The sequence below is a fragment of the Pseudophryne corroboree genome, chromosome 5, assembly GCF_028390025.1.
Source record: "Pseudophryne corroboree isolate aPseCor3 chromosome 5, aPseCor3.hap2, whole genome shotgun sequence".
In the NCBI taxonomy this organism is placed as follows: domain Eukaryota; kingdom Metazoa; phylum Chordata; class Amphibia; order Anura; family Myobatrachidae; genus Pseudophryne; species Pseudophryne corroboree.
This window is the reverse complement of record NC_086448.1, coordinates 108,050,487-108,075,252: the sequence shown is the minus strand read 5'-3', so window position 1 is coordinate 108,075,252 and position 24,766 is coordinate 108,050,487. Positions and strand designations below refer to the sequence as shown.

The window sequence follows — 24,766 nt, the reverse complement described above, 5'->3', positions numbered from 1 at the left end:
GATGAAGACGCGCCCCATTCTAGTGAACGGGAGAGCGTCTCTGTGCACTCCCGGCGTAACTAGGTGGACGGATCGCCTAGTCATGCCGGGAGTGCACGCCTGCGATAGAGCCGCCTCAGATGAGCGTGGCTCCCTCTGTAGCAGAAAATTGCAGCTGAGTGACAGTTACCTCTGCTCAAGCCACAGATTCTGCATTGTGCCATATTAATAACTAGCAGTTTCTGATTTTCATGCTTGTACATTTAAATGAGTGTTAAAAATTTGGTCAATCTATAAAGATATACATTTGAGACGTCTTAATGTAAGTAAATATTAATCCATAGTTCTTGGCGTTACCCGAGGAGCACCCGTAGCAGATACGGTAAAAAGTGACAGGATTATTTCTGTAGTTTATTAAATTCTACACATTGGAGGTGCAATCCAAATTTTGATCCAATTGTCTGTTTGGCCATTATAGTTCACGTATCAGTAATGACGTCATTATGTCAACCGCCTTTTCATCCCCTTAGGGGAGGTTTATTACAATTCTGATTACATAGTTTTCCTATTTCCCACCTGCAGAATACCTATATTGTATTTCACCTTCCTAAAATATCAGGAAGTAAGAGAATTAGTGATGAGTCAGTCAGCGAGTGAGGGCTTTTGCATTTATATATATATATATATATATATATATATATATATATAGATAAAAAGGCCAGTAAACCCCTACCCTAAACATTTACCATCCCCAGAATCAGACTGTCTAGGCTGGTTTTCCCTATAAAATGGGGACCATGTGCAATTCAGTGCTGTTCAGTTTTGTCTGGTGAAGGGGAGGTACCTGAAACACGTAACATGAACACTTATAATAAGAATTTACTTACCGATAATTCTATTTCTCGGAGTCCGTAGTGGATGCTGGGGTTCCTGAAAGGACCATGGGGAATAGCGGCTCCGCAGGAGACAGGGCACAAAAAAGTAAAGCTTTTACCAGATCAGGTGGTGTGCACTGGCTCCTCCCCCTATGACCCTCCTCCAGACTCCAGTTAGGTACTGTGCCCGGACGAGCGTACACAATAAGGGAGGCAATTTGAATCCCGGGTAAGACTCATACCAGCCACACCAATCACACCGTACAACTTGTGATCTAAACCCAGTTAACAGTATGATAACAGAAAGAGCCTCTTAAAGATGGCTCCTTAACAATATAACCCGAATTTGTTAACAATAACTATGTACAGTATTGCAGATAATCCGCACTTGGGATGGGCGCCCAGCATCCACTACGGACTCCGAGAAATAGAATTATCGGTAAGTAAATTCTTATTTTCTCTATCGTCCTAAGTGGATGCTGGGGTTCCTGAAAGGACCATGGGGATTATACCAAAGCTCCCAAACGGGCGGGAGAGTGCGGATGACTCTGCAGCACCGAATGAGAGAATTCCAAGTCCTCTTTTGCCAGGGTATCAAATTTGTAGAATTTTACAAACGTGTTTTCCCCCGACCACGTAGCTGCTCGACAGAATTGTAATGCCGAGACCCCTCGGGCAGCCGCCCAAGATGAGCCCACCTTCCTTGTGGAATGGGCCTTAACAGATTTAGGCTGTGGCAGGCCTGCCACAGAATGAGCAAGTTGAATTGTGTTACAAATCCAACGAGCAATCGTCTGCTTAGAAGCAGGGGCACCCAACTTGTTGGGTGCATATAGTATCAACAGCGAGTCAGATTTTCTGACTTCAGCCGTCCTTGAAATGTATATTTTTAAGGCTCTGACAACGTCCAACAACTTGGAGTCCTCCAAGTCGCCAGTGGCCGCAGGCACCACAATAGGTTGGTTCAGGTGAAACGCTGATACCACCTTAGGGAGAAAATGCGGACGAGTCCTCAGTTCTGCCCTATCCGAATGGAAGATTAGATAAGGGCTTTTATAAGATAAAGCCGCCAATTTAGATACTCTCCTGGCGGAAGCCAGGGCCAGTAACATAGTCACTTTCCATGTGAGATATTTAAAATCCACCTTTTTCAATGGTTCAAACCAATGGGATTTGAGGAAATCTAAAACTACATTTAGATCCCACGGTGCCACCGGAGGCACCACAGGAGGCTGTATATGCAGTACTCCTTTAACAAAAGTCTGTACCTCAGGAACTGAGGCCAATTCTTTTTGGAAGAATATTGACAGGGCCGAAATTTGAACCTTAATAGATCTCAATTTGAGACCCATAGACAATCCTGATTGTAGGAAATGTAGGAAACGACCCAGTTGAAATTCCTCCGTCGGAACACTCCGATCCTCGCACCACGCGACATATTTTCGCCAAATGCGGTGATAATGTTTCGCGGTGACTTCCTTCCTTGCCTTAATCAAGGTAGGAATGACTTCTTCTGGAATGCCTTTCCCTTTTAGGATCTGGCGTTCAACCGCCATGCCGTCAAACGCAGCCGCGGTAAGTCTTGAAAGAGACAGGGACCCTGTTGTAGCAGGTCCCTTCTCAGAAGTAGAGGGCACGGGTCGTCCGTGACCAACTCTTGAAGTTCCGGGTACCAAGTCCTTCTTGGCCAATCCGGAGCCACTAGTATTGTTCTTACTCCTCCTCACCGTATAATCTTCAATACCTTTGGTATGAGAGGCAGAGGAGGAAACACATATACTGATTTGTACACCCAAGGTGTTACCAGTGCGTCCACAGCTATTGCCTGTGGATCTCTTGACCTGGCGCAATACTTGTCCAGTTTCTTGTTGAGGCGAGACGCCATCATGTCTACCATTGGTCTTTCCCAACAGTTTATTAGCATGTGGAAGACTTCTGGATGAAGACCCCCCTCTCCCGGGTGAATATCGTGTCTGCTGAGGAAGTCTGCTTCCCAGTTGTCCACGCCCGGGAAGAACACTGCTGACAGTGCTATTACGTGATTCTCCGCCCAGCGAAGAATCTTGGCAGCTTCTGCCATTGCACTCCTGCTTCTTGTGCCGCCCTGTCTGTTTACATGGGCGACCGCCGTGATGTTGTCCGACTGAATCAACACCGGTTTTCCTTGCAGGAGTGGTTCCGCCTGGCTTAGAGCATTTTAGATTGCTCTTAGTACCAGAATGTTTATGTGAAGAGACTTTTCCAGGTTCGTCCATACCCCCTGGAAGTTTCTTCCTTGTGTGACTGCTCCCCAACCTCTCAGGCTGGCGTCCGTGGTCACCAGGATCAAATCCTGTATGCCGAATCTGCGGCCCTCCAATAGATGAGCCTTTTGCAACCACCACAGAAGATATACCCTTGTCCTTGGCGACAGGGTTATTCGCAGGTGCATCTGAGGATGCGACCCTGACCATTTGTCCAACAGATCCCTTTGGAAAATTCTTGCATGGAATCTGCCGAATGGAATTGCTTCGTAAAAAGCCACCATTTTTCCCAGGACTCTTGTGCATTGATGTACAGACACCTTTCCTGGTTTTAGGAGGTTCCTGACAGGTCGGATAACTCCTTGGCTTTTTCCTCGGGAAGAAAAACCTTTTTCTGAACCGTGTCCAGAATCATCCCTAGGAACAGCAGACGTATCGTCGGAAAACAGCTGCGATTCTTGGAATATTTAGAATCCAGTCGTGCCGTCGAAGAACTACTTTAGATAGTGCTCTTCCGACCTCCAACTGTTCTCTGGAACTTGCCCTTTTTAGGTCGTGCAAGTAAGGGATAATTTAGATGCCTTTTTTCTTTGAAGAAACATCTTTTCGGCCATTACCTTGGTAAAAAGGCCCGGGGTGCCGTGGATAATTCAAACGGCATCGTCTGAAACTGATATTGACAGTTCTGTACCACGAACCAGAGGTACCCTTGATGAGAAGGACAAAATTTGGACATGGAGGTAATCCTTGATGTCCAGGGACACCATATAGTCCCCTTTTTTCCGGTTCGCTATCACTGCTCTGAGTGACTTTATCTCGATTTGAACCTTTTATGTAAGTGTTCAAAACATTTTAGATTTAGACTATGTGTCACCAAGCCGTCTGGCTTCAGTACCACAATATAGTGTGGAAAAATAATACCCTTTTCCTTGTCGTAGGAGGGGTACTTTGATTATCACCTGCTGGATATACAGCTTGTGAATTGTTTCCAATGCTGCCTCCCTGTCGGAGGGAGCCGTTGGTAAAGCAGACTTCAGGAACCTGCGAGGAGAAGATGTCTCGACTCTCCAATCTTTACCCCTGGGATAATACTCGTACGATCTAGGGGTCAACTTGCGAGTGATCCCACTGCGCCCTGAGACTCTTGAGACTACCCCCCCACCTTGAGTCCGCTTGCACGGCCCCAGCGTCATGCTGAGGACTTGGCAGACGCGGTGGAGGGCTTCTTTTCCTGGGAAAGGGCTGCCTGCTGCAGTCTACTTCCCTTACCTCTATGTCTGGGCAGATATGACTGGCCTTTTGCCTGCATGCCCTCATGGGAAAGGAAAGATTGAGGCTGAAAAGACGGTGTCTTTTTTAGCTGAGATGTAACTTGGGGTAAAAAAGGTTGGATTTCCCAGCTGTTGCTGTGGTCCCCAGGTCCGATGGACCGACCCCCAAATAACTCCTTCCCTTTATACAGCAATACTTCCATCTGCCGTATGGGATCTGTATCACCTGACCACTGTCGTGTCCCTGACATCTTCTGGGAGATATGGACAACGCACTTATCTTGATGCCAGAGAGCAAATATCCCTCTGTGCATCTCACATACATATATATAGAATGCATCCTATTAAATGCTCTACATGAATAAAATATTTTCAGTCAGGGAATCCGACCAAGCCAACCCAGCACTGCATCTCCAGGCTGATGGCGATCGCTGGTCGCAGTATAACCACCGTATGTGTGTATATACTTTTTAGGATATTTTTCCAGCTTCCTATCAGCTGGCTCCTTGAGGGCGGCCGTATCTGGAGACGGTAACGCCACTTGATAAGCGTGTGAGCGCCTTATCACCCTAAGGGGTGTTTCCCAACGTACCCTAATTTCTGGCGGGAAAGGGTATAACGCCAATATTTGCTATCGGGGTAACCCTACGCATCATCACACACTTCATTTTTTTTTTATCTGATTCAGGAAAAACTACAGGTAGTTTTTTCCACTCCCACATAATACCCTTTCTTGTGGTACTTGTAGTATCAGAAACACGTAACACCTCCTTCATTGCCCTTAACGTGTGGCCCTAATGAGAAATACGTTTGTTTATTCACCGTCGACACTGTATTCAGTGTCCGTGTCTGTGTCTGTGTCGACCGACTGAGGTAAATGGGCGTTTTTAAAACCCCTGACGGTGTTTCTGAGACGCCTGGACCGGTCCTAATAGATTGTCGGCCGTCTCATGTCGTCAACCGACCTTGCAGCGTGTTGACATTCTCACGTAATTCTCTAAATAAGCCATCCATTCCGGTGTCGACTCCCTAGAGAGTGACATCACCATTACAGGCAATTTCTCCGCCTCCTCACCAACATCGTCCTCATACATGTCGACACACACGTGCCGACACACAGCACACACACCGGGAATGCTCTGACAGAGGACAGGACCCACTAGCCCTTTGGGGAGACAGAGGGAGAGTCTGCCAGCACACACCAAAAACGCTATAATTATATAGGGACAACCTTATATAAGTGTTTCTCCCTTATAGCATCTTTTATATATATACAATATCGCCAAAATCAGTGCCCCCCCTCTCTGTTTTAACCCTGTTTCTGTAGTGCAGTGCAGGGGAGAGCCTGGGAGCCTTCTCTCCAGCTTTTCTGTGAGAGAAAATGGCGCTGTGTGCTGAGGAGATAGGCCCCGCCCCTTTTACGGCGGGCTCGTCTCCCGCTATTTTTGAAGTTAGGCAGGGGTTAAATATCTCCATATAGCCTCTGTGGGCTATATGTGAGGTATTTTTTGCCTCTAATAAGGTTTTTATTTGCCTCTCAGAGCGCCCCCCCCAGCGCTCTGCACCCTCAGTGACTGTTGTGTGAAGTGTGCTGAGAGGAAAATGGCGCACAGCTGCAGTGCTGTGCGCTACCTTTATGAAGACTCAGGAGTCTTCAGCCGCCGATTTTGGACCTCTTCTCTCTTCAGCGTCTGCAAGGGGGCCGGCGGCGCGGCTCCGGTGACCATCCAGGCTGTACCTGTGATCGTCCCTCTGGAGCTAGTGTCCAGTAGCCAAGCAGCAAATCCACTCTGCACGCAGGTGAGTTCACTACTTCTCCCCTAAGTCCCTCGTTGCAGTGATCCTGTTGCCAGCAGGACTCACTGTAAAGTAAAAAACCTAAGCTAAACTTTCTCTAAGCAGCTCTTTAGGAGAGCCACCTAGATTGCACCCTTCTCGTTCGGGCACAAAATCTAACTGGAGTCTGGAGGAGGGTCATAGGGGGAGGAGCCAGTGCACACCACCTGATCTGGTAAAAGCTTTACTTTTTTGTGCCCTGTCTCCTGCGGAGCCGCTATTCCCCATGGTCCTTTCAGGAACCCCAGCATCCACTTAGGACGATAGAGAAATGAGGTTTGTCTGCTGAACTAGTGACTTTGTCTTAAATGCTTATTACCACTTGGCAAATGTAAAAGATATTTAGTTTATTATGTTCATCTACTGAAAGTGCTTCAGACTGAGACCTCCCTCCTCTGGGTCAGAGCACCAGGTGTGATAACATCATTTCATTTTTGTCAGTTATTTGTATACACAACAGGGAAATGTAATTGTTACCCTGCACAAATTGTGTCTAATAAGGTCCCAGCCACTTACTGGCTTCCATTATGACATCACATGACACATCATAATGGAGCTGTGGCTGAGGGGTGATGTCATAGACTGTATCACTTTCAGTCTTTTGAAAGGTAGTTGTCGGCGAAAGAAGACGTATCTTCAAGATGCTGTCGTTCAAGTCAATTTTATTGATTATTGTATTTGTTACGGGTGCCAAAGGAGCTTCAGTTCAAACAACTGAAAGTGACTTGGCCCAAGAAAATGGAGAAGCGATGATTTATTATGAAGAGTTTAATCCAACATCAGAAAGCATAGCAGAAACACTGCCCGAAGGACCACCAGCAGAAAGTGACATCAAATACTATTTCGATGAGCTGAAAGAAAACCTGAAGACAGAGAACACCAATTTTCTGATGACTGTCTGTGCAGCGATTGCCATCATCACTATCGCGTTCACTGGCATAGCTCTGGGCATTTTTCTGCTTTATAGACGATATAGATCAAAGTCTGCTTTTTACAAGGGTTCAAATGACATCGATATTGAAGCTGGGCACCCTGAAACCCCTGAACCTGCAGGTGAATAGTCTGGCGGGAGAGATGTGCCAGTCACAGAAGTGCGCGGGAATACTTTCACCTTTCCTGAGCACTGGATTCCCTTCTGACACCTTGGGAATCTTTAGGCTGGCATTTCACTACTCTGTTTTTCTCCCTGCCACTCTGCTTGGGCCTCCTGCAGTCATCTAGCCTCCTGCTCTCCATCGCTGGGTGATCCCAGCTGCTGTTTGTGGAGGCTACTGCACATTATACATCCCTGTGCAACATTGATCCTCTCCTGGACCTACTGGGAGATACAAAGAGATATCCTACACTTCTCTGCTGTTACCTCTGCAATCTTGAGTTCCAGTTCCAGACAACTCTCTGGACTGTCACGGTAAGGTATTGCTCTTATTGACATTCTGTTCTTCAGCTGCCTTTACCTCTGTCTCCTCCTGATAGCAGTCTCCTGTGCCCTAGCTGACATTTAGTAAATGTGTGACTTTTGTTCCAGCGATTATGAGCGAAAATCTGCGCTTAAGGGCGATTTGTAATGTCACCCAAATCGATTCTTAGTAAATTTCCCACAGGATAGTGTAGAGGTAGAGCGATATCACCAGCTGGGAGACTGCTGTACAGGGCTCTTATAGGGACACACTAGGCTGCTGTATTATACAAATTTCCAGATGTATTATCTTTTCTCTAATACTACCACCTTTTTTCTACCTGCACCATGTCACATTTTAGCTGTGTTTTACCTTCTGTGTAATATTACCATAATTTTTTTCTTTTACCTTGTTTGTCAGTTAGTAACACCTTTTCTACCTTCACCTTTTAACCACCCTTATATTCATTGTATCTTTTACTCTACCCACAGTGTGCCATCATACAGCAACATCACCAAGAATCCATTCTTCCTAATGTGGTGAACTGAGAATGCGGAGTCTACAGCAGAACATCATTTGTGAAAGGGACTATAAACAGACTTTCTAACAACCATTTGAATAGGACAAGGTGTAAGATATGAGGTCTTCCTTTGTCTCAGCCTTTCACAAAAACAAAATAAATAACAATGGTTTACTAAAATGATTTCAAATGTAAAATGAGAGGTATTATCTGGGTACCTGAGTGAATGCTAAGTGAGGTGTAAGTGTACCTGGGTCAGTGTGAGTGTAACTGAGTGCTAAGTGAGGTATAAGTGTACCTGGGTCAGTGTGAGTGTAACTGAGTGCTAAGTGAGGTGTAAGTGTACCTGGGTCAGTGTGAGTGTACCTGAGTGCTAAGTGAGGTATAAGTGTACCTGGGTCAGTGTGAGTGTACCTGAGTGCTAAGTGAGGTATAATGTACCTGGGTCAGTGTGAGTGTACCTGAGTGCTAAGTGAGGTATAAGTGTACCTGGGTCAGTGTGAGTGTACCTGAGTGCTCACTGATGAGTGAGGTGTAGGCAGGGTTGGATTGGGATGGAAAACCAGCCTGGGAAAATTCTGGAAGCAGCCTTTATGGAGGTGGGGTCTTAAAAGGGGGTGGGGTCTTAAAAGGGGGTGGGGTCTGTTCAGGTGGAACTGAGTCTTCTTTGCATCTTTTGCTGCAGTTGGGTCTGCCACTACAAAGCTGTCACCACCGGTTGCACCTTCTTCTAGGTGCAGATCATCCGAGTATGGCCTCCAATGCTAGCAATTCAGCGTCTCTGCACCAAGCCACTTTCAGCAACAAGCCTGCAAAATTCCCATACTGCGCTACACCTGCATCTGATTAGCCAACACCCTGTAACACAACAGGAATGACCAACACATTTTCTATGCACTTCTTTGTGTGTCAATCTGTATTACACCTCTGTACGAACACCATCAGGATTTATCTGTCGTTCAACTCCGACAGAAAACATCTCTCTACCGCATGCAACATCGCCACTGGTCAGAAACAGAATCAGGCCCATAATGCTGTTTACCATGCCATAGTGGTGCTTGCTATATAAATACTACAACAGGGACATGAATATTTATATACTGTATATGTACAAATATATGGGATGTAGTTACTTTGCCGGTGGTCGGGATCCCGGCAGTCATGATACCGACCCCGAAATCCCGATCGCTGACAATGCCGGCTAAAAGGGGCTATTCCATCCCACTTGTGGATGTCCACGACACCCACAGAGTAAGCATAGAACGTGTGGCGAGCGCAGTGAGCCACCGAGCCCGCAAGGGACTCTTTGCGCTCGCCACACTGCCGACATACTGGCGCATGAGATGCCGCTGATGGTATACTGATGGCCGGCATCCCGGCCACTGGTATATCATACCCAACCCATAGATATAGAGAATAAACCGCACCCAGTATCTTATAAATAATTGGGTGCAGGGTCATGAGTGAACAAACAGGTCACTTCCTCAGCTCCAAGAATGGCCAATGAGCAAGCAGAGACCAGCACTCCAGATTCTGCATCCAAGTGTATTCACATCATTTACTTGTGGGCAAGCAAATACATCAAATCAAGTCATTCTCAATGTATACTTATCAGCAATACAAATTGAGAATCAATATCAAGGCATAGGCTATGGCAGACGCACACAGCCAGATCCTCTCCCAACAGCTGGTTTGGTGTGCTACCACCTTCTTCAAGGGTCTGCCATACTATGCCCTTTAAAAACATAGCTTAAATAGCCCCAAAATTAAAGAAGTGTGCTCACTTGCACCTGAACAACCTCATAAACATGCTGGATTGTAGCGATTCCACTTCCGGGTGGCAAAACCTACAAACCTTTCCCCATGGGGGGACAGAATGCTCATTCTGCCATCCCGGAAGTGACGCCACGGGACCCACTGAATACATAACAACAAGTACAAAAACATATATTAAAGTGCAAAAAAGCTTCTTTTAAAGTATAAAAAAGCCTGAACTGGCATTGTAGCAGGCACATCATTTGGTGAACAATCTCATAATAGTATTTACCACAATTATAATCACGTAATACCACCTATGGAGACACAAAATCCAAAGTGTATAGTATAATAATAATAATAATTATTATTATTATTATAATAATATGATCCACAGAGATATTACCTCCTCACTGGCAGCAGCATATCTCTGCCTCACTGACAGCAGTACATACCTGCCTCACTGACAGCAACACATCCCCGCCTCACTGACAGCAACACATCCCCGCCTCACTGACAGCGGCACATCCCCGCCTCACTGACAACGGCACATACCCGCCTCACTGACAGCGGCACATACCTGCCTCACTGGCAGCGGCAAATCCCTGCCTCACTGACAGCGGCACATACCTGCCTCACTGACAGCGGCACATCCCTGCCTCACTGACAGCGGCACATCCCTGCCTCACTGACAGCGGCACATCCCTGCCTCACTGACAGCGGCACATCCCTGCCTCACTGACAGCGGCACATCCCTGCCTCACTGACAGCGGCACATCCCTGCCTCACTGACAGCAGCACATCCCTGCCTCACTGACAGCAGCACATCCCTGCCTTACTGACAGCAGCACATCCCTGCCTTACTGACAGCAGCACATCCCTGCCTTACTGACAGCAGCACATCCCTGCCTCACTGACAGCAGCACATCCCACTTCTTAACTCTTCATTCTTTAGTATCTCCACTTCTCTTTTTACTTTTTGCTTCTTCATTCCTATATTTTTTCTTTCCACTCTCTCATACTGTATATTCATAGTATATTAAACCACATGCTGGTCCCTATCCCTCTATATTACACCACCTGCAGGTCCCCATACCTCTATATTACACCACACGCAGGTCTCCATCTCTCGTTATTACATGCAAGCAGGTCCATAAACCTGTATATTACACCGTTTGCTGGTTCCCGTAACTCTATTTTACACCGTGCGCAGGTCCATATCCCTCTATATCATATCGCACGCAGGTAGCCGTCCCTCTATATCACAGCGTGTACGGGTCCCCGTCCCTCAAGATCATACTGCATGCAGGTCCCCATCCCTCAATATCACACTGTGCATGGGTCCCCGTCCCTCAATATCAGACTGCACGTGGTTCCCCGTCCCTCTATATCAGTGATTTTCAACCTTTTTTTACTCGCGGCACACCGAACAATATTTTAATATTCCCAAGGCACGCCATCCATTCCCCACAGAAAAAAAACAAAAACCACACATTGGCCCTCACAGCAAAAAAAATTCCACAAATACATTGGCCTACACAGAAAAAACAATCACATTGCTCTCCACATAAATCATATTGCTCCCCACATGATGAATTATTCACATTGTTCCCCCCATAAATCCTTATTCTCCCCACATAAATCCTGTTGAAATCTTAATGTTCCCCAAAGGAGAAATAAAATAACAAATATTAGCCCCTACAATTCAGCTGTCCTCCTCCCTATCCCTCAGTGGCGGGAGTGGTTCATAGTGGAGTGCTGTGAATACTGAGCAGTAGGCGGGCGGGCAGGTGTGGATGTGGGTGGGCAAGGAAAGCTGTGTATGCAGGCGGGTGGGCTGGCTGGGTGGTGAGACGCAGCGTCCGTGACCTGTGATATCACACTGCCGCGTCTTCAAGGCATAGGTCACGGCCAGAGCACGACTGATCCTCTAAGAGGAGCCCGGGCCAACAGTTCACTCTGAAGGTGCAGGAAGCTGCTCTGGCTCTGCGGCACACCTTTCAACTGGTCGCGGCACACGGCACACTGGTTGAAAAAGCCTGCTCTATATCATATTGCACGTAGGTCGTCATCCCTCAATATCACATTGTGTGCAGGTCCCCATCCCGCTATATCATATCGCAAGAAGATAGCCGTCCCTCTGTATCATACCGCACGTACCCACTATATCATATCACAAGCAGGTCCCTGTCCCTCTATATCACACCGTCACAGGTCCCCGTCCCTCTATATCTTATTGCACGCAGATCGTCATCCCTATATACCACACTGTGTGCAGTTCCCCATCCTCTATAGCACACCACACATGGGTCCCCCAGCCCTCTTTATCATAACGCACACAAGTCCCTGTGCCCCCCTTTTCTTTACTATCTTTGCTCTCTGAAGCCTCACCTTTCCCATTAGTTTTTATACTTTATTCTCATTTCTTTCATCTCTCTTTCTTTTCTCTACTGTATCTCACCTTCATTTCTCTTCTCTCACACAGAATGAGTATTTCTTTTCTCTCTAACAAACAGTACCTTGATCACCCTTTTACTGTGTAATGTGCCTTACTCTTTTCATCTTCATTCCTTGCCCACATTCCTTATTTACTATTTCTCTCATACCTTCCTTTACTGCATCTCTCTTTTCTCTCTCATTTGGGCTCTTCCTGCCTCTCTCAAATCACGGCAGCACCGCAGCTGGCCCCGCCCCCTCTGTGATGTCATGCAAAGGACAGGGCTAGCAGTAGGAGGAAGTGCTGCACACAGCCCAGCCAGCCACAGAGCAGCTGCATCAGTGATCAGGGTGCCGTTTCTAAACTCTGCCTGATCGGAGCTCAGCTCTGATCACGGCAGCCAGACAGTGGAGGGGTGAGTGCCAGCCAGTGTGGGGACAGCCAACCAGGAAGTAGCCCGGAGTCCCGGCGTACCAACCCGCCCCTGGGTGTAGGTGTCCCTGGGTGAGCGCATAGGTGGCTGGGGAGGGTGTATATATGGGTGCAAGGGTCAGCAGGGGTGTCTATGTGGTTGCATGGGTGGATATATGGGTGCAGAGTTGTGGGAGGGTTGTGCAGGGGAGCCTGTGTGGATGCATAGGTGCCTATATGGCTGCAGAGTGCGTGTAGGGGTGCCTAGGTGGGGGATGGGTGGCTAGCTATATAGGTGCAAAGTTTGGGGGAGGGGTGTGCTTATGTACAGAATGGGAGAGCGGCTTGTCCGGTGGCGTATGCACGTCCGTGATGAAGACGCGCCCCATTCTAGTGAATGGGAGAGCGTCTCTGTGCACTCCCGGCGTAACTAGGTGGACGGATCGCCTAGTCACGCCGGGAGTGCCCGCCTGCGATGGAGCCGCATCAGATGAGCGTGGCTCCATCTGTAGCAGAAAATTGCAGATGAGTGACAGTTACCTCTGCTCAAGCCACAGATTCTGCATTGTGCCATATTAATTAGAGATGGCTACTGACTCACTGTCTCAACACAGTGACTCGAATCATCAGGAGTCGAGACAGCTGCAGCAGTAGCTTCTCACAGCCAGAGGGAGGGAACTCAGTGTGTCCTTCAGTCAGTGTGTTCTGCTGAGTGTATTTAGCCGTGATTGGCCAGAGGCTATACCAGGTGACACCCAGTGGGAGGGGGGAGGGAGCAGTCACGACTCACCAGTCAGTGAGTGCTGTGCTGCTGTGCCTGATCCATTTCATGAATCATGATTCATCCTGAGTCTGCCAGTGAGTTGAGACAGTTGTACACTGTGTAGACTCAGTGGATGAATCTGATTCAGGCAGCATAAGCCTGCAGGAGGTGGAGCCCCTGTGGTACAGGGCTCTCAGCTCAGTGCTCACTGATCCTGCTCAGTGTGATTGTGGGTGGCAAACTCCCTGCAGGCTAAATAGTGGATAATATAATAAATCCAAGCCCACCTAAAAAAAAGCCAACCTAAAATCATCCAATTAGCAAAGTATGCAAAGTAAAAAAAATAAGAATTTACTCACCGGTAATTCTATTTCTCGTAGTCCGTAGTGGATGCTGGGAACTCCGTAAGGACCATGGGGAATAGACGGGCTCCGCAGGAGACTGGGCACTCTAAGAAAGAATTAGGACTACTGGTGTGCACTGGCTCCTCCCTCTATGACCCTCCTCCAGACCTCAGTTAGGGAAACAGTGCCCGGAAGAGCTGACACTACAAGGAAAGGATTTGGAATCCCGGGTAAGACTCATACCAGCCACACCAATCACACCGTACAACTCGTGATAACTATACCCAGTTAACAGTATGAATAACAACTGAGCCTCACTGAACAGATGGCTCATAACAATAACCCTTTAGTTAAGCAATAACTATATACAAGTATTGCAAACAATCCGCACTTGGGACGGGCGCCCAGCATCCACTACGGACTACGAGAAATAGAATTACCGGTGAGTAAATTCTTATTTTCTCTGACGTCCTAGTGGATGCTGGGAACTCCGTAAGGACCATGGGGATTATACCAAAGCTCCCAAACGGGCGGGAGAGTGCGGATGACTCTGCAGCACCGAGTGAGCAAACTCAAGGTCCTCCTCGGCCAGGGTATCAAACTTGTCGAATTTTGCAAACGTGTTTGATCCCGACCAGGTAGCAGCTCGGCAAAGTTGTAAAGCCGAGACCCCTCGGGCAGCCGCCCAAGAAGAGCCCACCTTCCTCAGGAAATGGGCTTTTACTGATTTAGGATGCGGCAGTCCAGCCGCAGAATGTGCAAGTTGAATCGTGGAGCAGATCCAGCGAGCAATAGTCTGCTTAGAAGCAGGAGCACCCAGTTTGTTGGGTGCATGCAGGATAAACAGCAAGTCAGTCTTTCTGACTCTAGCCGTCCTGGAAACATAGATTTTCAGGGCCCGGACTACGTCCAGCAACTTGGAAGCCTCCAAGTCCCGAGTAGCCGCAGGCACCACAATAGGTTGGTTCAAATGAAACGCTGATACCACCTTAGGGAGAAATTGGGGACGAGTCCTCAATTCTGCTCTGTCCATATGGAAGATCAGATAGGGGCTTTTACAGGACAAAGCCGCCAATTCTGACACCCGCCTAGCCGAAGCCAAGGCCAAAAGCATGACCACTTTCCACGTGAGATATTTTAATTCCACGGTCTGAAGTGGCTCAAACCAATGTGATTTTAGGAAATCCAACACAACGTTGAGATCCCAAGGTGCCACTGGGGGCACAAAAGGGGGCTGAGTATGCAGCACTCCCTTAACAAACGTCTGAACTTCAGGCAGTGAAGCCAGTTCTTTTTGAAAGAAAATAGACAGGGCCGAAATCTGGACTTTAATGGATCCCAATTTTAGGCCCATAGTCACTCCTGACTGTAGGAAGTGCAGAAATCGACCCAGCTGAAATTCTTCTGTGGGGGCCTTCATAGCCTCACACCAAGCAACATATTTTCGCCATATGCGGTGATAATGTTTTGCTGTCACATCCTTTCTAGCTTTTATCAGCGTAGGAATGACTTCAACCGGAATGCCCTTTTCCATCAGGATCCGGCGTTCAACCGCCATGCCGTCAAACGCAGCCGCGGTAAGTCTTGGAACAGACAGGGCCCCTGCTGTAGCAAGTCCTGTCTGAGAGGCAGAGGCCAAGGGTCCTCTGAGATCATTTCTTGTAGTTCCGGGTACCAAGACCTTCTTGGCCAATCCGGAACGATGAGTATAGTTCTTACTCCTTTCTTTCTTATTATCCTCAGCACCTTTGGTATGAGAGGAAGAGGAGGGAACACATAAACCGACAGGTACACCCACGGTGTCACTAGAGCGTCCACAGCTATCGCCTGAGGGTCCCTTGACCTGGCGCAATATCTTTTTAGCTTTTTGTTGAGGCGGGATGCCATCATGTCCACCTGTGGCCTTTCCCAACGATTTACAAGCATCTGGAAGACTTCTGGATGAAGTCCCCACTCTCCCGGGTGGAGGTCGTGCCTGCTGAGGAAGTCTGCTTCCCAGTTGTCCACTCCCGGAATGAACACTGCTGACAGTGCTATCACGTGATTTTCCGGCCATCTGAGAATCCTTGTGGCTTCTGCCATCGCCATCCTGCTTCTTGTGCCGCCCTGTCGGTTTACATGGGCGACTGCCGTGATGTTGTCTGACTGAATCAGCACCGGCTGGTTTTGAAGCAGGGGTCTTGCCTGACTTAGGGCATTGTAAATGGCCCTTAGTTCCAGAATATTTATGTGTAGGGAAGCCTCCTGACTCGACCATTGTCCTTGGAAGTTTCTTCCCTGAGTGACTGCACCCCAACCTCGGAGGCTTGCATCCGTGGTCACCAGGACCCAGTCCTGTATGCCGAATCTGCAGCCCTCGAGAAGATGAGCACTCTGCAGCCACCACAGCAGAGACACCCTGGCCCTCGGGGACAGGGTGATCAGCCGATGCGATCCGGACCACTTGTCTAACAGATCCCACTGAAAGATCCTTGCATGGAACCTGCCGAATGGAATTGCCTCGTAAGAAGCTACCATCTTTCCCAGGACTCGCGTGCAGTGATGCACCGACACCTGTTTTGGTTTCAGGAGGTCTCTGACCAGAGATGACAACTCCTTGGCCTTCTACACCGGGAGAAACACCTTCTTCTGTTCTGTGTCCAGAATCATACCCAGGAACAGCAGACGCGTCGTAGGAATCAGCTGCGACTTTGGAATATTCAGAATCCAGCCGTGCTGTAGTAGCACTTCCTGAGATAGTGCTACTCCGACCAACAACTGCTCCCTGGACCTCGCCTTTATAAGGAGATCGTCCAAGTACGGGATAATTATAACTCCCTTCTTTCGAAGGAGTATCATCATTTCGGCCATTACTTTGGTAAATACCCTCGGTGCCGTGGACAGACCAAACGGCAACGCCTGGAATTGGTAATGGCAGTCCTGTACCACAAAACGGAGGTACACCTGGTGAGGTGGGTAAATGGGGACATGTAGGTAAGCATCCTTGATGTCCAGTGATACCATGTAATCCCCCTCTTCCAGGCTTGCAATAACCGCCCTGAGCGATTCCAATTTGAACTTGAACTTCCTTATATAAGTGTTCAAGGATTTCAAATTTAGAATGGGTCTCACCGAACCGTCTGGTTTCGGTACCACAAACATTGTGGAATAGTAACCCCGTCCCTGTTGAAGGAGGGGAACTTTTATTATCACCTGCTGGAGGTACAGCTTGTGAATTGCCGCCAGCACTACCTCCCTGTCCTGGGGAGTAGCTGGCAAGGCTGATTTGAGGTAACGGCGAGGGGGAGACGTCTCGAATTCCAGCTTGTATCCCTGAGATACCACTTGTAGAACCCAGGGATCCACCTGTGAGCGAACCCACCGGTCGCTGAAGTTCCGGAGACAGGCCCCCACCGCACCTGGCTCCACCAGGGGAGCCCCAGCGTCATGCGGTGGATTTAGTGGAAGCAGGGGAGGATTTTTGTTCTTGGGAACTGGCTGTATGGAGCAGCTTTTTCCCTCTACCCCTGCCTCTGGGCAGAAAGGACGCGCCTTTAACCCGCTTGCCTTTCTGTGGCCGAAAGGACTGTACCTGATAATACGGTGCTTTCTTAGGCTGTGAGGGAACCTGAGGTAAAAATGTCGACTTCCCAGCTGTTGCCGTGGAAACGAGGTCCGAGAGACCATCCCCAAACAATTCCTCACCCTTGTAAGGCAAAACCTCCATGTGCCTTTTAGAATCCGCATCACCAGTCCACAATACTCTCCTGGCAGAAATGGACATTGCATTAATTCTAGATGCCAGCCGGCAAATCTCCCTCTGTGCATCTCTCATATATAAGACTACGTCTTTAATATGCTCTATGGTTAGCAATATAGTGTCCCTGTCAAGGGAATCAATGTTATCAGACAGGGAATCAGACCACGCTGCTGCAGCACTGCACATCCATGCTGAAGCAATAGCAGGTCTCATTATAGTACCTGAGTGTGTATACACAGACTTCAGGATAGCCTCCTGCTTTCTATCCACAGGCTCCTTTAAGGCGGCCGTATCCTGAGACGGCAGTGCCACCTTTTTTGACAAGCGTGTGAGCGCTTTATCCACCCTCGGGGATGTCTCCCAACTAGTGATGAGCGGATTCGGTTTTACTCGGTTCTCAAAACCGAATCTTATTGGCTATCCAAAACACGTGACATCAGTGAGCCAATAAGATTCGGTTTTGAGAACCGAGTAAAACCGAGTAAAACAGAATCCGCTCATCACTACTCCCAACGTAACCTGTCCTATGGCGGGAAAGGGTACGCCATCAGTAACATTTTAGAAATCACTAGTTTCTTATCAGGGGAAGCCCATGCTTCTTCACACACTTCATTCAACTCATCTGATGGGGGAAAAACCACTGGTTGCTTTTTCTCCCCAAACATAATACCCGTTTTAGTGGTACCTGGGTTAATGTCAGAAATGTGCAACACATTTTTCATTGCCGTAATCATGGAACGGATGGCCCTAGTGGAATATACATTAGTCTCGTCCTCGTCGACACTGGAGTCAGACTCCGTGTCGACATCTGTGTCTGCCATCTGAGGTAGCGGGCGTTTTTGAGCCCCTGATGGCCTTTGAGACGCCTGGGCAGGCACTGGCTGAGAAGCCGGTTGTCCCACAGCTGTTATGTCATCGAACCTTTTATGTAAGGAGGTGACACTGTCGTGTAAAACCTTCCACATATCTATCAACTCTGGTGTCGACCCCGCAGGGGGTGACATCACATTTATCGGCACCTGCTCCGCCTCCACATAAGCCTCCTCATCAAACATGTCGACACAGCCGTACCGACACACCGCACACACACAGGGAATGCTCTGACTGAGGACAGGACCCCACAAAGTCCTTTGTGGAGACAGAGAGAGAGTATGCCAGCACACACCACAGCGCTATATAGTCAGGGATTTACACTAACACAAAGTGATTTTCCCTATAGCAGCTATACAAATACAGTTTGCGCCTAAATTTAGTGCCCCCCCCTCTCTTTTTTACCCTTTGAGCCTGGAAACTGCAGGGGAGAGCCTGGAGAGCTGTCTTCCAGCGGAGCTGTGAAGAGGAAATGGCGCCAGTGTACTGAGGGAGATAGCCCCGCCCCTTTTTCGGCGGGCTTCTCCCGCTCTTATATTAATATTATGGCAGGGGATTTTTGCACATATATAGTTTATTAGACTATATTATGTGCTGTTTGTCAATGTAAGGTACTCTAATTGCAGCCCAGGGCGAATCTATGTTAATACATTATTAACAATCAGTGCATAAGCAGCTGCCTCCCCCAGATGCATTGCACAATCACTGCAGCTGACTAACTCCCTCCATGAGTCGAGCACTGATCCTCCAGCACTGGCAACTCACTGATTCATGTGCAGTCTCTGCAATACATTAAAATACAAATGAGTCATGACTCATGTGCCGAGACACTGACTCGAGACACTTAACTGAACTGAGTCATGTGTCTCAACTCAGTTCAGTGAATCACTTTGCCCATGACTAAATAACTAGCAGTTTCTGATTTTCATGCTTGTACATTTAAATGAGTGTTAAAAATTTGGTAAATCTATAAAGATATACATTTGAGACGTCTTAATGTAAGTAAATATTAATCCATAGTTCTTGGCGTTACCCGAGGAGCACCCGTAGCAGAGACGGTAAAAAGTGACAGGATTATTTTTGTAGTTTATTAAATTCTACACATTGGAGGTGCAATCCAAATTTTGATCCAATTGTCTGTTTGGCCGTTATAGTTCACGTATCAGTAATGACGTCATTATGTCAACCTCCTTTTCATCCCCTTAGGGGAGGATTATTAAAATTCTGATTACATAGTTTTCCTATTCCCCAGCTGCAGAATACCTATATTGTATTTCACCTTCCTAAAATATCAGGAAGTAAGAGAATTAGTGATGAGTCAGTCAGCGAGTGAGGGCTTTTGCATTTATATATATATATATATATATATATATATATATATATAAAAAGGCCAGTAAACCCCTAACCTAAATATTTACCATCCCTAGAATCAGACTGTCTAGGCTGGTTTTCCCTATAAAATGGAGACCATGTGCAATTCAGTGCTGTTCAGTTTTGTTTGGTGAAGGGGAGGTACCTGAAACACGTAACATGAATACTTATATGAGGTTTGCCTGGTGGGGTGGTCTTCAGTATGCCAACTGACGGGATCCCGACAGCCGGCATACCGACACTTATTCTCCCTCGTGGGGGTCCACGACCCCCCTGGAGGGAGAATAAAATAGTGTGGCGCGCGTAGCGAGCCCGTAAGGGGCTCATTTGCGCTTGCCACACTGTCGGTAAGCCGGCGGTCGGGCTCCCGGCGCCGGTATGCTGGTCGCCGGGAGCCCGACCGCCGGCATATCGTAGTGAACCCGTCTGGTGAACTAGTGACTTTGTCTTAAATGCTTATTACCACTTCGCAAATGTAAAAGATATTTAGTTTATTATGTTCATCTACTGAAAGTGCTTCAGACTGAGACCTCCCTCCTCTGGGTCAGAGCACCAGTGTGATAACATCATTTCATTTTTGTCAGTTATTTGTATACACAACAGGGAAATGTAATTGTTACCCTTCACAAATTGTGTCTAATAAGGTCCCAGCCACTTCCTGGCTTCCATTATGACATCAATGACACATCATAATGGAGCTGTGGCTGAGGGGTGATGTCATAGACTGTATCACTTTCAGTCTTTTGAAAGGTAGTTGTCGGCGAAAGAAGACGTATCTTCAAGATGCTGTCGTTCAAGTCAATTTTATTGATTATTGTATTTGTTACGGGTGCCAAAGGAGCTTCAGTTCAAACAACTGAAAGTGACTTGGCCCAAGAAAATGGAGAAGCGATGATTTATTATGAAGAGTTTAATCCAACATCAGAAAGCATAGCAGAAACACTGCCAGAAGGACCACCAGTAGAAAGTGACATCAAATACTATTTTGATGAGCTGAAAGAAAACCTGAAGACAGAGAACACCAATTTTCTGATGACTGTCTGTGCAGCGATTGCCATCATCACTATCGCGTTCACTGGCATAGCTCTGGGCATTTTTCTGCTTTATAGACGATATAGATCAAAGTCTGCTTTTTACAAGGGTTCAAATGACATCGATATTGAAGCTGGGCACCCTGAAACCCCTGAACCTGCAGGTGAATAGTCTGGCGGGAGAGATGTGCCAGTCACAGAAGTGCGCGGGAATACTTTCACCTTTCCTGAGCACTGGATTCCCTTCTGACACCTTGGGAATCTTTTGGCTGGAATTTTACTACTCTGTGTTTCTCCCTGCCGCTCTGCTTGGGCCTCCTGCAATCATCTAGCCTCCTGCTCTCCATCGCGAGATGATCCCAGCTGCTGTTTGTGGAGGCTTCTGCACATTATACATCACTGTGCAACATTGATCCTCTCCTGGACCTACTGGGAGATACAAAGAGATATCCTACACCTCTCTGCTGTTACCTCTGCAATCTTGAGTTCCAGTTCCAGACAACTCTCTGGACTGTCACGGTAAGGTATTGCTCTTATTGACATTCTGTTCTTCAGCTGCCTTTACCTCTGTCTCCTCCTGATAGCAGTCTCCTGTGCCCTAGCTGACATTTAGTAAATGTGTGACTTTTGTTCCAGCGATTATGAGCGAAAATCTGCGCTTAAGGGCGATTTGTAATGTCACCCAAATCGATTCTTAGTAAATTTCCCACAGGAGAGTGTAGAGGTAGAGCGATATCACCAGCTGGGAGACTGCTGTACAGGGCTCTTATAGGGACACACTAGGCTGCTGTATTATACAAATTTCCATATGTATTATCTTTTCTCTAATACTACCACCTTTTTTCTACCTGCACCATGTCACATTTTAGCTGTGTTTTACCTTCTGTGTAATATTACCATCATTTTTTTCTTTTACCTTGTTTGTCAGTTAGTAACACCTTTTCTACCTTCACCTTTTAACCACCCTTATATTCATTGTATCTTTTACTCTACCCACAGTGTGCCATCATACAGCAACATCACCAGGAATCCATTCTTCCTAATGTGGTGAACTGAGAATGCGGAGTCTACAGCAGAACATCATTTGTGAAAGGGACTATAAACAGACTTTCTAACAACCATTTGAAAAGGACAAGGTGTAAGATATGAGGTCTTCCTTTGTCTCAGCCTTTCACAAAAACAAAATAAATAACAATGGTTTACTAAAATGATTTCAAATGTAAAATGAGAGGTATTATCTGGGTACCTGAGTGAGTGCTAAGTGAGGTGTAAGTGTACCTGGGTCAGTGTGAGTGTACCTGAGTGCTAAGTGAGGTATAAGTGTACCTGGGTCAGTGTGAGTGTACCTGAGTGCTAAGTGAGGTATAAGTGTACCTGGGTCAGTGTGAGTGTACCTGAGTGCTAAGTGAGGTATAAGTGTACCTGGGTCAGTGTGAGTGTACCTGAGTGCTCACTGATGAGTGAGGTGTAGGCAGGGGTGGATTGGGATGGAAAACCAGCCTGGGAAAATTCTGGAAGTAGCCTTTATGGAGGTGGGGTCTTAAAAGGGGGTGGGGTCTTAAAAGGGGGTGGGGTCTGTTCAGGTGGAACTGAGTCTTCTTTGCATCTTTTGCTGCAGTTTGGCCTGCCACTACAAAGCTGTCACCATCGGTTGCACCTTCTTCTAGGTGCAGATCATCCATCTGAGTATGGCCTCCAATGCTAGCAATTCAGCGTCTCTGCACCAAGCCACTTTCAGCAACAAGCCTGCAAAATTCCAATACTGCGCTACACCTGCATCTGATTAGCCAACACCCTGTAACACAACAGGAATGACCAACACATTTTCTATGCACTTCTTTGTGTGTGTTAATCTGTATTACACCTCTGTACGAACACCATCAGGATTTATCTGTCGTTCAACTCCGACAGAAAACATCTCTCTACCGCATGCAACATCGCCACTGGTCAGAAACAGAATCAGGCCCATAATGCTGTATACCATGCCATAGTGGTGCTTGCTATATAAATACTACAACAGGGAGATGAATATTTATATACTGTATATGTACAAATATATGGGATGTAGTTACTTTGCCGGTGGTCGGGATCCCGGCAGTCATGATACCGACCCCGAAATCCCGATCGCTGACAATGCCGGCTAAAAGGGGCTATTCCATCCCACTTGTGGATGTCCACGACACCCACAGAGTGGGCATAGAACGTGTGGCGAGCGCAGTGAGCCACCGAGCCCGCAAGGGACTCTTTGCGCTCGCCACACTGCCGACATACTGGCGCATGAGATGCCGCTGATGGTATACTGATGGCCGGCATCCCGGCCACTGGTATATCATACCCAACCCATAGATATAGAGAATAAACCGCACCCAGTTTCTTATAAATAATTGGGTGCAGGGTCATGAGTGAACAAACAGGTCACTTCCTCAGCTCCAAGAATGGCCAATGAGCAAGCAGAGACCAGCACTCCAGATTCTGCATCCAAGTGTATTCACATCATTTACTTGTGGGCAAGCAAATACATCAAATCAAGTCATTCTCAATGTATACTTATCAGCAATACAAATTGAGAATCAATATCAAGGCATAGGCTATGGCAGACGCACACAGCCAGATCCTCTCCCAACAGCTGGTTTGGTGTGCTACCACCTTCTTCAAGGGTCTGCCATACTATGCCCTTTAAAAACATAGCTTAAATAGCCCCAAAATTAAAAGAAGTGTGCTCACTTGCACCTGAACAACCTCATAAACATGCTGGATTGTAGCGATTCCACTTCCGGGTGGCAAAACCAACAAACCTTTCCCCATGGGGGGACAGAATGCTCATTCTGCCATCCCGGAAGTGACGCCACGGGACCCACTGAATACATAACAACAAGTACAAAAACATATATTAAAGTGCAAAAAAGCTTCTTTTAATGTATAAAAAAGCCTGAACTGGCATTGTAGCAGGCACATCATTTGGTGAACAATCTCATAATAGTATTTACCACAATTATAATCACGTAATACCACCTATGGAGACACAAAATCCAAAGTGTATAGTATAATAATAATTATTATTATTATAATATGATCCACAGAGATATTACCTCCTCACTGGCAGCAGCATATCTCTGCCTCACGGACAGCGGCACATCCCTGCCTCACTGACAACGGCACATTCCCGCCTCACTGACAGCAGCACATCCCCGCCTCACTGACAGCAGCACATCTCTGCCTCACTGACAGCAGCACATCCCTGCCTCACCGACAGCAGCACATCCCTGCCTCACTGACAGCGGCACATCCCTGCCTCACTGACAGCGGCACATCCCTGCCTCACTGACAGCAGCACATACCTGACTCACTGACAGCGGCACATCCCTGCCTCACTGACAGCAGCACATACCTGACTCACTGACAGCGGCACATCCCTGCCTCACTGACAGCGGCACATCCCTGCCTCACTGACAGCGGCACATCCCTGCCTCACTGACAGCGGCACATCCCTGCCTCACTGGCAGCGGCACATACCTGCCTCATTGGCAGCTGCAAATCCCTGCCTCACTGTCCCCATACCTCTATATTACACCACACGCAGGTCTCCATCTCTCGTTATTACACGCAAGCAGGTCCATAAACCTGTATATTACACCGTTTGCTGGTTCCCGTAACTCTATTTTACACCGTGCGCAGGTCCATATCCCTCAATATCATATTGCACGCAGGTAGCCGTCCCTCTATATCACAGCGTGTACGGGTCCCCGTCCCTCAATATCATACTGCACGTGGGTCCCCGTCCCTCTATATCAGTGATTTTCAACCTTTTTTTACTCGCGGCACACCGAACAATATTTTAATATTCCCAAGGCACGCCATCCGTTCCCCACAGAAAAAAAAACAAAAACACACATTGGACCTCACAGTAAAAAAAATTCCACAAAT

At 47.4% G+C, this 24,766-nt stretch overlaps 1 protein-coding gene and 1 long non-coding RNA gene across 2 annotated transcripts in view; one reads left to right on the top strand and one right to left on the bottom strand.

Moving 5' to 3' along the window:
- Positions 1-24,766, bottom strand: part of MALRD1 (MAM and LDL receptor class A domain containing 1) — a 1,363,691-nt gene that overhangs the window by 520,199 nt on the left and 818,726 nt on the right. The gene's annotated exons all lie outside the window — the stretch shown is intronic.
- Positions 20,527-22,040, top strand: LOC134928817 (uncharacterized). Its single transcript, XR_010178032.1, has 2 exons — positions 20,527-21,361; positions 21,842-22,040. It is a non-coding gene; the product is annotated as an uncharacterized LOC134928817 (long non-coding RNA).